Source organism: Porites lutea, chromosome 7 (assembly GCF_958299795.1).
Source record: "Porites lutea chromosome 7, jaPorLute2.1, whole genome shotgun sequence".
Lineage (NCBI taxonomy): Eukaryota > Metazoa > Cnidaria > Anthozoa > Scleractinia > Poritidae > Porites > Porites lutea.
Window position 1 is genome coordinate 33682162 of NC_133207.1, and position 12223 is coordinate 33694384.

A 12223-nucleotide genomic window follows, 5' to 3' on the forward strand; every position below is an offset into this window, starting at 1 on the left:
TCATCGCGATGCTCTAAAATTCACTGATCTCTTGGAGTCTGTTAACCTAATACAACATGTTAAGAGCCCTACTCATCGACATAGATACACCCTTGACTTGATCATAACTAGGAAGGAAGAAGACATGATCGCTGATGTCCAAGTACTTGCTGATGTTTACTCTGACCACAGAGTAATATGCTGTAAAATCAACCACTCCAAGCCACCTCCTGCAAAGATCTTAAAGACATATAGACCAACAAAGAGCTTGGATGTCACTAAATTACAACGCGATATTGCTGATGCATTCTCACAGATCGACAGCTCTACATCTACGCGATCACTAGATGACCTTTTTTCCCTATATAATGATGCTCTTAAAGGTATCTATGATACTCTTGCACCAATTTAAACACGATGGATTAGACACCGTCCACAAGCTCCGTGGTATGATGACAATCTACGACAAGCTAAACGAGATAAACGCAGGCTGGAGCGTAAATTCAGGAAGTCTGGTCTTACAGTCGACAAACAGCAATTTGAATGATAATGCTCTGAATATAACTCTCTACTGCAAAATTCCATACGTAACGTTTTCAAGAGTAGAATAGAACAGGCAGATCGCAATCAGCTTTTCAAACTTGTTGACGGCCTTTTCTCAGTAAATACCCCTGTGCTACCTCCTTATGATTCTCTTGAACAGCTTACTGGAGACTTCAATGCGTTCTTCATTGGCAAAAAACAAGGCCTACGAATGGAATTAATGAATCCTTCGTCAGACCATCATGACGAAAAACAAAGAATACTCCACTGTGAATTTTCTCAGTTTACGCCGCCATCAAATGAAAGCATCAAGAACGTCCTATCATCCCTCTCAAACAAGACCTGCTCCCTCGATCCGATCCCGACGCATGTTATTAACGATAACATAAGTTCTGTACTAGCTATGGTCAGCGGAATTGTGAGACAATCGTTCTCAAATGGAATCTTTCCAACCTCATTAAAAACATCGCTGGTTCGTCCAAAATTGAAAAAACCTGATCTTAAACCTGATTTATTGGCTAACTACAGACCTATAGCTAACATACCATTCCTCTCCAAGGTATTAGAAAAATCAGCTGCCATCCAAGTTCACAACTACTTGAATGACAATGACCTGTTTCCTGCCTTATAGTCTGCTTATAGGAAATATCACTCAATAGAGACTGCGCTACTTAGAGTTACCGATGACATCCTAAAGACTCTTGACACCAACGGTGAAGTAATACTTGTGCTAATTGACCTGTCCGCAGCATTCGACACCCTCGATCACCAAATTCTCCTCGCGAGACTAAGGGAATATTTTAATTTCACAGAAACAGCTCTAAAATGGTTCTCCTCTTACTTGCTTGGCCGATCTCAGCGAGTTTTTATAGCGGATGCAACATCTCCGCCACGATGTTTAGAGTATGGCGTTCCCTAGGGCTCAATACTCGGGCCGCTGCTGTTCACTCTTTATATGGCACCTCTCCAAGCTGTTATACGTAGCCACGGTCTCGACTCCATGTTCTATGCGGACGACACCCAAATTTACATCATCATTAACGATCCTAAACAATCCGTTGACTCTGTCGGTGTTCTAAACGGATGCATCAATGATGTTTTTGAGTGGAACACTAAGAATATGTTAAAGTGTAACCCTGGAAAAACTGAAATATTACATTTCACCTCGCGTTTCAACAAGCAACCTACAGTTTACGAAACATTATCATTAGCTAACACCTTAGTAGAAGTGAAAACAAAAGCCAAGAATTTGGGTGTCATCATGGATAAAACCTTGTGTTTCACTGAACATATCAACGAAATGTGCAAGAAAGCCAGTTATGCCATAAGATCAATTGGTCGTATTCGAAAGTACCTTCCTTCCGATGGATTGAAAATGTTGGTGAATTTCCTTGTGATTTCCATGCTCGATTATTGCAATAGTCTCTTATATGACATTTCAAAATACCAGAGAGATTAGTTACAAAGAATTCAGAATACCGCAGCTCGAATGATAACAGGAGCCCGCAGCTCTGACCACATTACACCTTTATTAAAGAGCCTGCACTGGCTACCTGTGGAAGCAAGCATTCATTTTAAGATTCTTCTTATCGCATATAAGATCTTAAATGGACAATCTGCTGGATATCTGGAACCTCTGATTAAGGATTATCATCCATCAAGAGCTCTACGATCGTCATCCCGTTCGCTATTATGCACCCCAGCCATAAAATCCAAAACATATGGAGGACGCGCGTTTTCCACTGCAGCACCTCAGTTATGGAACACTACCCCAGAATATATCAAAAGTGCGGACAGTGTTACAACATTTAAAACAAAACTTAAAACATTTTTATTCAGGAAATATTTGAGTTGATTCTCATGCTTAACATTTTAGGTTTTTTTAAGGTTTTACAATACTTGATTATTGATTTTCATGCCTTGCATTCTAGGATTTTTAAGTTTTACAAGTTGGTTTTAAAGTTTTTACAAACATGATAACATTTTAGGATTTTTTAAAGTTTTACAATACTTGAGTATAATGTTACAATTGATTTTCACATGCTTAACGTTTTAGGATTTTTAAAGTTTTACAATTAGGATTTTTAAAGTTTTACAGTACTTGATGTATAATGTCACAATAGGCTAGAAATGTAATGATTTTCAATCGGCTTTCATAATGTAAAGCGCATTGAGGATAGAAATGCGCTTAATAAGAATCTATATTATAATTATTATTATTATTATTATTATTATTATTATTATTATTATTATTATTATTATTATTATTATTATTATTATTATTAAGGTTAGTTCCTGTCATATTTTTGTTGTTGTTGTTGCTGTTTTTTTACCCGAAATGTGCCTATTCTAAGGTAGGGATAATTCTTTTTGACTAATGACGTATTTTTAGATCACAAAGTTTAACCTCAGCACGTACCTTATGATAAACTCATGACTTTATTTACTTTTTTTTCTTTTTCCGCATAAACAGAAGATGATGAACAAGTTATTTCGAACTACGCCGTTGTCTTTACCGAAAAATGCTCGTTTCTTAGTCTGCCAAAAATAGAAATAACGGGCGGGGTAAGTAATATTTGAGGAACAAATTCAGTGCCGCCAGGTACGTGACTAAATTAAACGGTTTTGCAGATAACACAGTTTTTTATTAACACTGTGATAATTTTTTGCTTGCAGCCTAGTACAAGTGAGATTTTGTACATTGATGAAAAAATTAAAAAATGCAGCAAGAATTTACTATCGGTAAGGCTTATTATTTGTATCTGGATACACCTTATTAGGATAATCGATTGTCACACAAAAAAAAATGAAAAGAAAAGAGAGATGAGAATTAATTACAGTCGACTCCCGATAATTCGAAACTTCAAGGGAAATAGAAAAAAGTTAGAGTTATCGGAAGTTCGAATTATCGAGGGTACAGTTATGGAAAATGATGTGAGGGAATTGAAAATTACTTCGAGTTCACGGGAGGTTCGAGTTACCGGGAGTCGACTGTACCTTGGCCTTGGCTTTCAACAGTGCATGGGATTTCGAGCTACAGTACAAGAAGAATGCTGAATGCTGCTAAAGAATGATGCTTTAGGGTTACGGTTAAGGGTACGGGTTGGGATAACGGTCAGGGTTATGGTTAAGGGTATGTTAGTGTTAGGGTTAGTGTCAACCCCAACCCAAAACAGCATTCTTTAAAAAGAGCTAAAAGATAGAGCCCGATCCTGGTCTCGGCCACGACCCCCAACCCGCGTTTTACTGACACCCGTTAAGCAGCCACCTATTACGCGGACTCCTTCTATTCAGCGGCCAGTATGTAAAGTCCAAAAGTTATTCCTCGTGAAGAAGGCAACAATGTCGCGACTATTAGCTCTACTTACGTCTCGTCTAGGTGCATTTTTCGGTTTCCAGGCAACCTTTCATAGAACGGTTGACGTCAAGGAGCATTATTTCAGTGGGTCAGGGTTAAGGTTGGCGTTGTTTTGACTGCTTTTGCGGCCGTTTGGCGGTATGCACAGTACCGTAAATGATCTCCCAGATCAACATGGACCCAAATGATCCGTTGAAAAACTGAGGAATGGAATGGATGTTAGTTGGACATTAGAACAAGAATGGGGCTGCTACTCTTACAATGTAACCTGGGAGAGAAAAAAAAAATTTTTCTTCTCACCTTCTAAAGAAGAGGGAGGAATGACGCTAGATCAAAAGGTTAATTTATTCAACGAGTAGAAGGAAAGGAACAAATCTGAAAAGGATATGGTATCAACCGTACTTCTTCCTTTGGCAATTGCTTCAAATTTCGTCTCGTCGCTATTAAAATTTAACACAGGCTTGACGTCACGCGGAAATAACTGTTATTTCAATGCCTAGAAGCTCAATACAACTTGTCTACTGAGCTTCCTAATTCTTGGTAAAATCCAAGATGGCGGACAAGATGGTGACCATTGTTGGTGACGTCACAGGCCTCCAGCAGCGCCGCCGCCCATAAAATAAATCTCATCTTGTTGAGAAGATCAAGGCTTTCCACTGAGGGTAAAAACTCTACCTTGTACCACGGTGGGGGTCTGAATTTGCTTGTACGTCCGGGGGTTAAGATAACCAATATTTTGAAATCAGTTTCTTAATACTGCATGATAATTGGCTCGTGGACATTTGCAAACTGTTCCTTATGAAAACAAGAACTTATTAGTAATTGCAATATATCTTTTTTAGATATACGCCTTAAATAGATGTTTGGTAAGTGCCGGAACAACACTCACCTTTGAATATCCAGGTACGTAGATATGCACACCTGGATATTGCAAAATTTATTTTCGCCTTTTTTTGTTGACCTCATCCTTTATTAATTCTCATTTCATTCTGAATGATCTTTAAACTCCAAATAAAGCCTTCTAGAAGCGCCTCAAAGCTATACAAAAAAATCACACTTTACATTTTTTTTTCTTTCATATGTTGAAAAATTTAAGGCTTTTAATTAGTTTTGCACAAGAATCGAGAACTAAGCTTTTTGTCGTACCATGGAACCATAATAAAGGAATTTAAAAGGCACTCAGAGTTGTTAGAAGCCTCGAAAGAATAGCCTTGTTTAGAGAATGTGACTCTCCTTAATATGTAAACATTGTATGTAATCATCCCATCGTAAATTATTTGGTATGCAGTAGTAATTGGTTTATGCAACAATGTCAACTGGTGTCAAAAGCGAAGCAAAGTAATCAACGTGTCAACTAAGTGTAAATAAAATTCCGCTATAGATAAATAGATAAAACAAAGCTAAAACAAAAATTACTATAAGTGCTTTTAATCTTCATTTTCGTATCTTTCTTTATTAAAGGATGCGCAAATGCAACAGATTTCCCCAAAGAAGAGTGCTACAAATGTAAGTATACTCTTTCAAATCGATTACTTTGATAAAATTTTGTGCTTACATTTAGTACAGCGTAACGAAAAGGCTGATACCTTCCTATTAATAAAACTGCTAGTGAAATGTAGATTGCCGTCTTTGTTGGTATACTCTGAAATCAGAATGAACTGTTACGTCCCCCTGTGGCAAAGACCTGTGTATAATGACATCATGGCGGCCATCTTGTGTGCTCATTCCTCGCATAGTTAATTGAGTGGAATGGTTATGAAACCCGTGAGACTCCTTTGTTATATGTTTTTGTGGACCTGAAAGTGCACAACGTTCAAAAGAATTCCTATCATTTTGATTGTATTGACCAATAAAAACGTTGCATTAATTTATTCCGTAACAATTTGCCAACAAAAAACAAAGGATTGTGCACTTTCAAGGTGCTTCCAACATAAACTGCAGCACTGTTGTTTTTGTCATTGATGTTTGCCGCTTTTCATAACCAGTCTCCTCTAATAACTATGTTCCTCGTAACTCTCGACATGATGTCATTAAACTAGAATTTAAACCTCTGAAAATTGGAGGGAACCCAGAGGCTGCAGAAAACGCGTCATATTGATTACCGAGAGAAGTGATGACTCGCTTGGGCAGACATCTAACTTGCCTGACGTTTTAGCAAAACATTGACACACATCAGTGTGGAATTAGATGTAATATGTTTGAACTTTAAAACAATGAGTTAACGAGAACGTTCTTAAGTGCGAATATAAAATGCTAATAGTTTTCATCTTTAAAAGCCTGTGCCATCACTTAGCAAATCAGTCATGACTTTTGACTCCTTCTTTGGAAGACTGGATCACCAGCTGTTTGTATTGCAGTACTCTTATATGATATTGTTGCAGAAAAGGAGGATGTTATATCATACGTCATTGTTACAATAAGGACCGAGCAGGATTTATTGATATAAAGTGGCGTCCATCTTGTGTTGTTAGATTTGTGTCTCCCAGCAGAACTTCCCACTAATTTTCATTCTACCAGAGGCCTAAAGCATTAAAAAGCATCTATGGTATAACATATGTCGTTCAAACTCATAACCCTTAATTAGCTCTATTTGAATTAAACTGGCTAACAATAGACCACTGGAATGTCTACTTATCTGAAATATCACACCATAAATTACCCTTTACACGATTTTCCCAAAACTTCTTACTGATTTTGCTTTCCAGTTGACCCGCCAGATGCTCCACCTGAGGACCTAATAGTGTTGAATGCAACTTTTGGATTCTCCTCCATTAATGATGATTACACTGTTAATGGGACCGTCGCTTGGGAGCCACCACGTTATCCTTATAAAGAAGTTTCTTTTTATATATACCATTGGACTAAAGTCCGTGATTTTGTTACTTTTTTTCTTGGGGATGTTTTCCGTACTCAGGTAACATTTTAAGATTATATGTTTGAGTCTTGTTTTCTCAAATGTTGATGTATATTGCTCTAAAAATGGTGGGAGGGAATCCACGTGCCAGCAAGGGAAACTCAAAGGGGAAAACAATGGCGTGGCTGTTTATTTTAGGAGGTTCATATATATGGAAAGCCAAATGGTGCAAAATTCAAGAAGCAAAATTGTCTTCACATTCAACAAATTTTTTATCAAGGTCAAGAGAGATTACAATCAAGCTCACCAAAATCAAGTCACGTTCAACGGATTTTCTTTCAAGGTCACGGCATATTTTAATCAAGCTCAACAACAAAAATTAACACATTCAACAAATTTCAGTTTAACGCCTAGAGAGTATTGCGTCAAGCTCAAGAAAAGAGCTTTCCTTTCTTTCAACGAAACGTTTTTCTCAGTTTTCGAGAATCATTCGGCATCGACCCCATATTCCCGTCATATGCCAGAACTCGGTCCTTCAAGGTCAAGCTCCAAATGCCATCACTCTCAACGTAGCCAATTCTCGCATCAAACAACCAAAGGTATGTTGTCAACAACCAACTCAAACACTGTCAACAAAGTGCTTTTTCACAATGCAATAGAACCTTGTTCCGAAATAGGCCCGTTTCTCGAAAGTCCCGGTAACTTTACGGGTCCGAAATCGAAATATAAAGAATAAGAGCGCGGGTCCTGGGTAGCAAAAAACTCCATTTTGCTTCATTAACTGACAGTTTTATCATGTTAGATGCAAAACTATTGAAACCTCGATCTTTAATGTAAACGGAGACAGCTTACTGGGCCCGTTAATTATCGGGTCTTTTGACAAACGGGCTCCTGGGAACAAGCTCCCACTGTAGTTTTTTCAAGTCGGGGAGGGCCTGGGAACTAGCATCTTCATACATTCCATAATATTCTTCTTCCTCGTGCAAACATTAATTTTGAGATGGCGGACAATTCAGATTCACTGGAGGACGTAGTTCGAAGATGTGTCCGAGAACAACTTAATACACGTGGAAATGTTACAAGCCAGACTCTGGTGAATAGAACGAGAAACTTGATTCGTTCATCTGCGTCCTTTAGTGCGAGACAGCTTGGCGAGACAGGTGAACAACAATCAGCTTCTACGTCTGAATTTTCTCGAAATGCACCAGCTATGTCTGCTCGTGCACACGATAGATCGGCTTCTTTAACCGGACATCCTTTACGAAATAGAAAAGCGCCTTCTTCAAAGCAAAAGGTGCATGTTGTACCGAAGACAGTGTTTCTTCTTGATCAAGTAAATCTCAACGCTGATGACGAGGAAGAAGATGACAGTCAAAATGATGAATATACAATTAAGGACGAAATGATTTTAGTGAAAGGGGAGTTTGATTTGTTCACGGGTGCAGATGAACAAACAATTTGCCAAGAACAGGATTTATTCAAAGTCAAATTTCCACTGATATCAGAGACTGACTTTGACTTTGTTAAAAGGGAGAGAAACACCATTTTAACACCTGTAGTGAAAGAAAATCATTTACGGGACTATGCACATTTCTTTTCTTCTTTCTATTTCTTGTAGAACCGAAGCACAGTCCAGTCGTCTTTCAGTCGCTAAAGTTATGACTTGTTGAAGAGCAAGAAGGGCTGACTCCATTCGAATTACTATATTTTCTCTCAATCTCAAATCTGTTGAGTCGTAAAACGCTTCATAATCAGTCATCAAACGGAGCAATTCTTCAAAGAAATTTGCCCATTCTTCGATCGTGGAAGCTCTGTTTGCAGCCATGTTGAATTTTGGCGGGAAATCATGCAATGCATTATGGGTTAAGTACCACATTTACCGTAAATGAAGTACATATTGCATTGTGGGAAAGCACTTTGTTGACAGTGTTTGAGTTGGTTGTTGACAACATACCTTTGGTTGTTTGATGCGAGAATTGGCTACGTTGAGCGTGATGGCAATTGGAGCTTGACCTTGAAGGGCCGAGTTCTGGAATATGACGGGAATATGGGGTCGATGTCGAATGATTCTCGAAAACTGAGAAAAACTTTTCGTTGAAAGAAAGGAAAGCTCATTTCTTGAGCTTGACGCAATACTCTCTAGGCGTTGAATTGAAATTTGTTGAATGTGTTAATTTTTGTTGTTGAGCTTGATTAAAATATGCCGTGACCTTGAAAGAAAATCCGTTGAACGTGACTTGATTTTGGTGAGCTCTGCTATAAACTCCGGTTTATAGTAGAGGCACTGAGCTAGTTGCTAACGATTTCAACCAATTTGTCTCCTCTGTTCGGAGAAACGCTGCTCAAACTGCTGCACAGTTGGCCATAGACAACAACATCAATATTTCAGATACAGGCCTAATTTCACCACCAATGACCAGAAACTCATCCGAGGAACTTTTCATTTTCACAGCTGTAGCTTGTACGCAGGTCGAACGTATTGTACCATCTATGCCTTCTAATAAGTCTCCTGGCCCCGACAAAGTCAGCATGTGCATCATCAAAGACTGCCTTCCTGTTATCCTTGGCCCTTTGACGGACATCATCAACTGTTCTTTCGCAACTTCTACCTTTCCAAACTCCTGGAAAGCGTCTGAGGTCATACCACTACTGAAAGACGGAGATCACGAGGAGCCATCAAATAATCGCCCCCTTTCGATGCTTGCCGTTGCTTCAAAGATCTGCGAGAAGGTAGCACTCCAACAGTTCAGCAATTATTTACAACGTAACGGCCTCCTTAGTAAACATCAAAGTGGTAATCGTAAATACCACTCTACAGAGACTCTAAATATTATGATCAATGACTTCTTTTAGATGCTATGGACAATAAGAGAGTGTCAGCCTTGATACTATTAGATCTATCAAAAGCTTTTGACAGTATTAGCCATTCTATATTATTACAGAAGCTGAGCCTTGTTGCCGCCGAGAAAACCACGAAATGGTTTGAGAGTTACCTGACTGATAGAACTCAGGTGGTCCGTATTGGCACATCTACATCTACACCCCTCCCTATCACCCATTGCGTACCACAGGGCACCATACTGTCACCACTTTTGTTTTGTATTTATATCAGTGATCTTCCTCATGCTCCACAAGTATGCAATCTTGAGTCCTACGTAGACGACTCTAAGATCTTATCCTTTCCAGTCAAGGATGCCGAGTCTGCAGAACGTGTTCTTGAAGAAGATTTAAGACGAGTGGCTGCCTGGTGCCGTAAAAATCAACTAGTAATCAATCCTGAAAAGACCAAGTTCCTTATGGTCGGAACACAACAACTACTGCGCAGGCTTCCGAGCGAAATCTCGATCTCTTTCTTGGGGAAAGAGATCACACCTGTCTCCAGTGCCAAGGATCTCGGAATAATTAATCTAGACAACAACTTATCCTATGACCAACACATCCATCAACTTACTTCATCGTGTATGACCAATCTTTGTCAAATAAACAGGGTAAAGAACAGTTTTGATAGGGACACTCTGTGCACAATCCTCTCCGCTCTAGTCCTAAGCAAATTGTTCTATTGCTCTACAGTTTGGTCAAACACAACTGCCACAAACATCAAGAAGCCTCAAGCTGTTCAGAATTTCGCTTGCAGAATCATCACAAAAACAAAGAAATTTGAGCACATAACACCTGCGTTACGCGAGATCAAATGGCTACCAGTAAATGAGCATCTCCACTACAGGGACACTGTAATGACGTTTAGGTGCATGAAGGGTCTAGCCCCCACATATTTGTGTGAGTCTCTCCGAAGACGCAAGTCTATTCACTATCATAACACTAGAAACAAAGAATCCCTTGATATTCCTCGAAGCAAGACAAAGTCAGGACAGCGACGTTTCCTCCATAGAGCAGTCAACATTTGGAACGATTTAGACAGAGACTTTAAACAGTTATCTTTACCATCATTTAAAAAAAAGTTGAAAACGCACATGCTAGAGAATTATTTTAATTAATGACCGCTTTTTATAATTTTATTCATTTTTTATCATAATGTTCTTTGCTGTTTAGTATTGAAAAGCCCCCTGGGGAATACTAATAAAGTATGTATGTATGTATGTATGTATGTATGTATGTATGTATGTATGTATGTATGTATGTATGTATGTATGTATGTATGTAAATCTCTCTTGACCTTGATAAGAAATTTGTTGAATGTGAAGACAATTTTGCTTCTTGAATTTTGCACCATTTGACTTTCCATACATATATCTTGTCTTGAGTTCACACATATACCTGCTAAACTTGGACGATTCTATTGGCTGGTTAGGAAAGTGCGTCCAACTGCCAATTCGCAGAGGATAATAGAGCACTGGAAGTGTTCAGTCTTTTCCGCGTGAAATCGCGTTCTTATTTGACATTACGCTATATGTTGTCTTTACTAAATCTACGTAACAGCTAGTCACGAAGCTTTGTTAAAAACGAAAGATGAACAAACTGACTTACTAACAGTACATTGCTCTCTTGATTTATTTTAATATTTTGTTGATTTAAAAATGAATAGTTTGAAAACTATTTTCTTCAAAATTATACTGTCACTTTGCACCACTGCATCACTTAACGGCGGCGACCTCCCTCCAATTGTCATTTACCTCTTTCACCAAGTTGGCCGCTAGGAGAAGTTCCTCCCTATACCTTTTATTTCAAATTAGACTCTTGCTATTGCTCAGCGAAAGAAGGAAAATGTTTATTTTTACGGGAGCAGTACGAGAGATCGCCGATGAACGCCCCGTGCAAACGGACGCAACAATCTCAAACTGAAACGTACGAGGAACTCCTCACTCGCACCAAGCTGCCTACGCTTTATAACAGGCGTTTGCAAGACATTGCAATACTAATGTATAAAGTGAAATACGGGATGGCGCCAAGGTGTGTATCTGAGTTATTCACGATCAAAAGTACACACCAACGCCTAAGAAAATGTGATTTTGAAATAACCCGCTTTGATGCAGTGGCCCATGGGAGGTATTCGCTGCGCTATCAACGACCTTTCATTTGGTCAAAGGTCAGTAGTGAGCTCAAAAACTTAACAAGCCTCAAAGAATTCAAAAAACATATACGCGGTGTGGACCTTTCGAGCTATGTAGTTTATAATAGTAACTGCTGTGACTTTTGCTAATTTTGAATTGTGTACATTTGTATATAGCTTTAGGTTTTAGGTAAGATCATTAATTGAAACGTCGTGTAATAAATTAGTGTGCCAGTACGTAGGAAAGTGTTCCCAATTAGCTAACTGTTAAGCTAAATACATTGAAACTAAAATAAAGTTGTTGTTATTATTATTATTATTATTATTATTATTATTATTATTATTATTATTATTATCATTATTATTATTATTATACACGTAAGAATATGGCAAGATGGGGATTATCACAAAGTCCTGATTGCTCCTTTTGCCTTAATCCTGAATCACTCCTTCATGTTGTCGGTGGTTGTCAACAGTACCT

The 12223-nt window shown here is 38.5% G+C and overlaps 1 protein-coding gene and 1 long non-coding RNA gene across 2 annotated transcripts in view; both read left to right on the forward strand.

Moving 5' to 3' along the window:
• LOC140944831 (uncharacterized) overlaps positions 1-12223 on the forward strand; it is a 98830-nt gene that overhangs the window by 13483 nt on the left and 73124 nt on the right. The gene's annotated exons all lie outside the window — the stretch shown is intronic.
• Positions 3000-6758, forward strand: LOC140943899 (uncharacterized). Its single transcript, XR_012166647.1, has 4 exons — positions 3000-3264; positions 4723-4783; positions 5342-5386; positions 6586-6758. It is a non-coding gene; the product is annotated as an uncharacterized lncRNA (long non-coding RNA).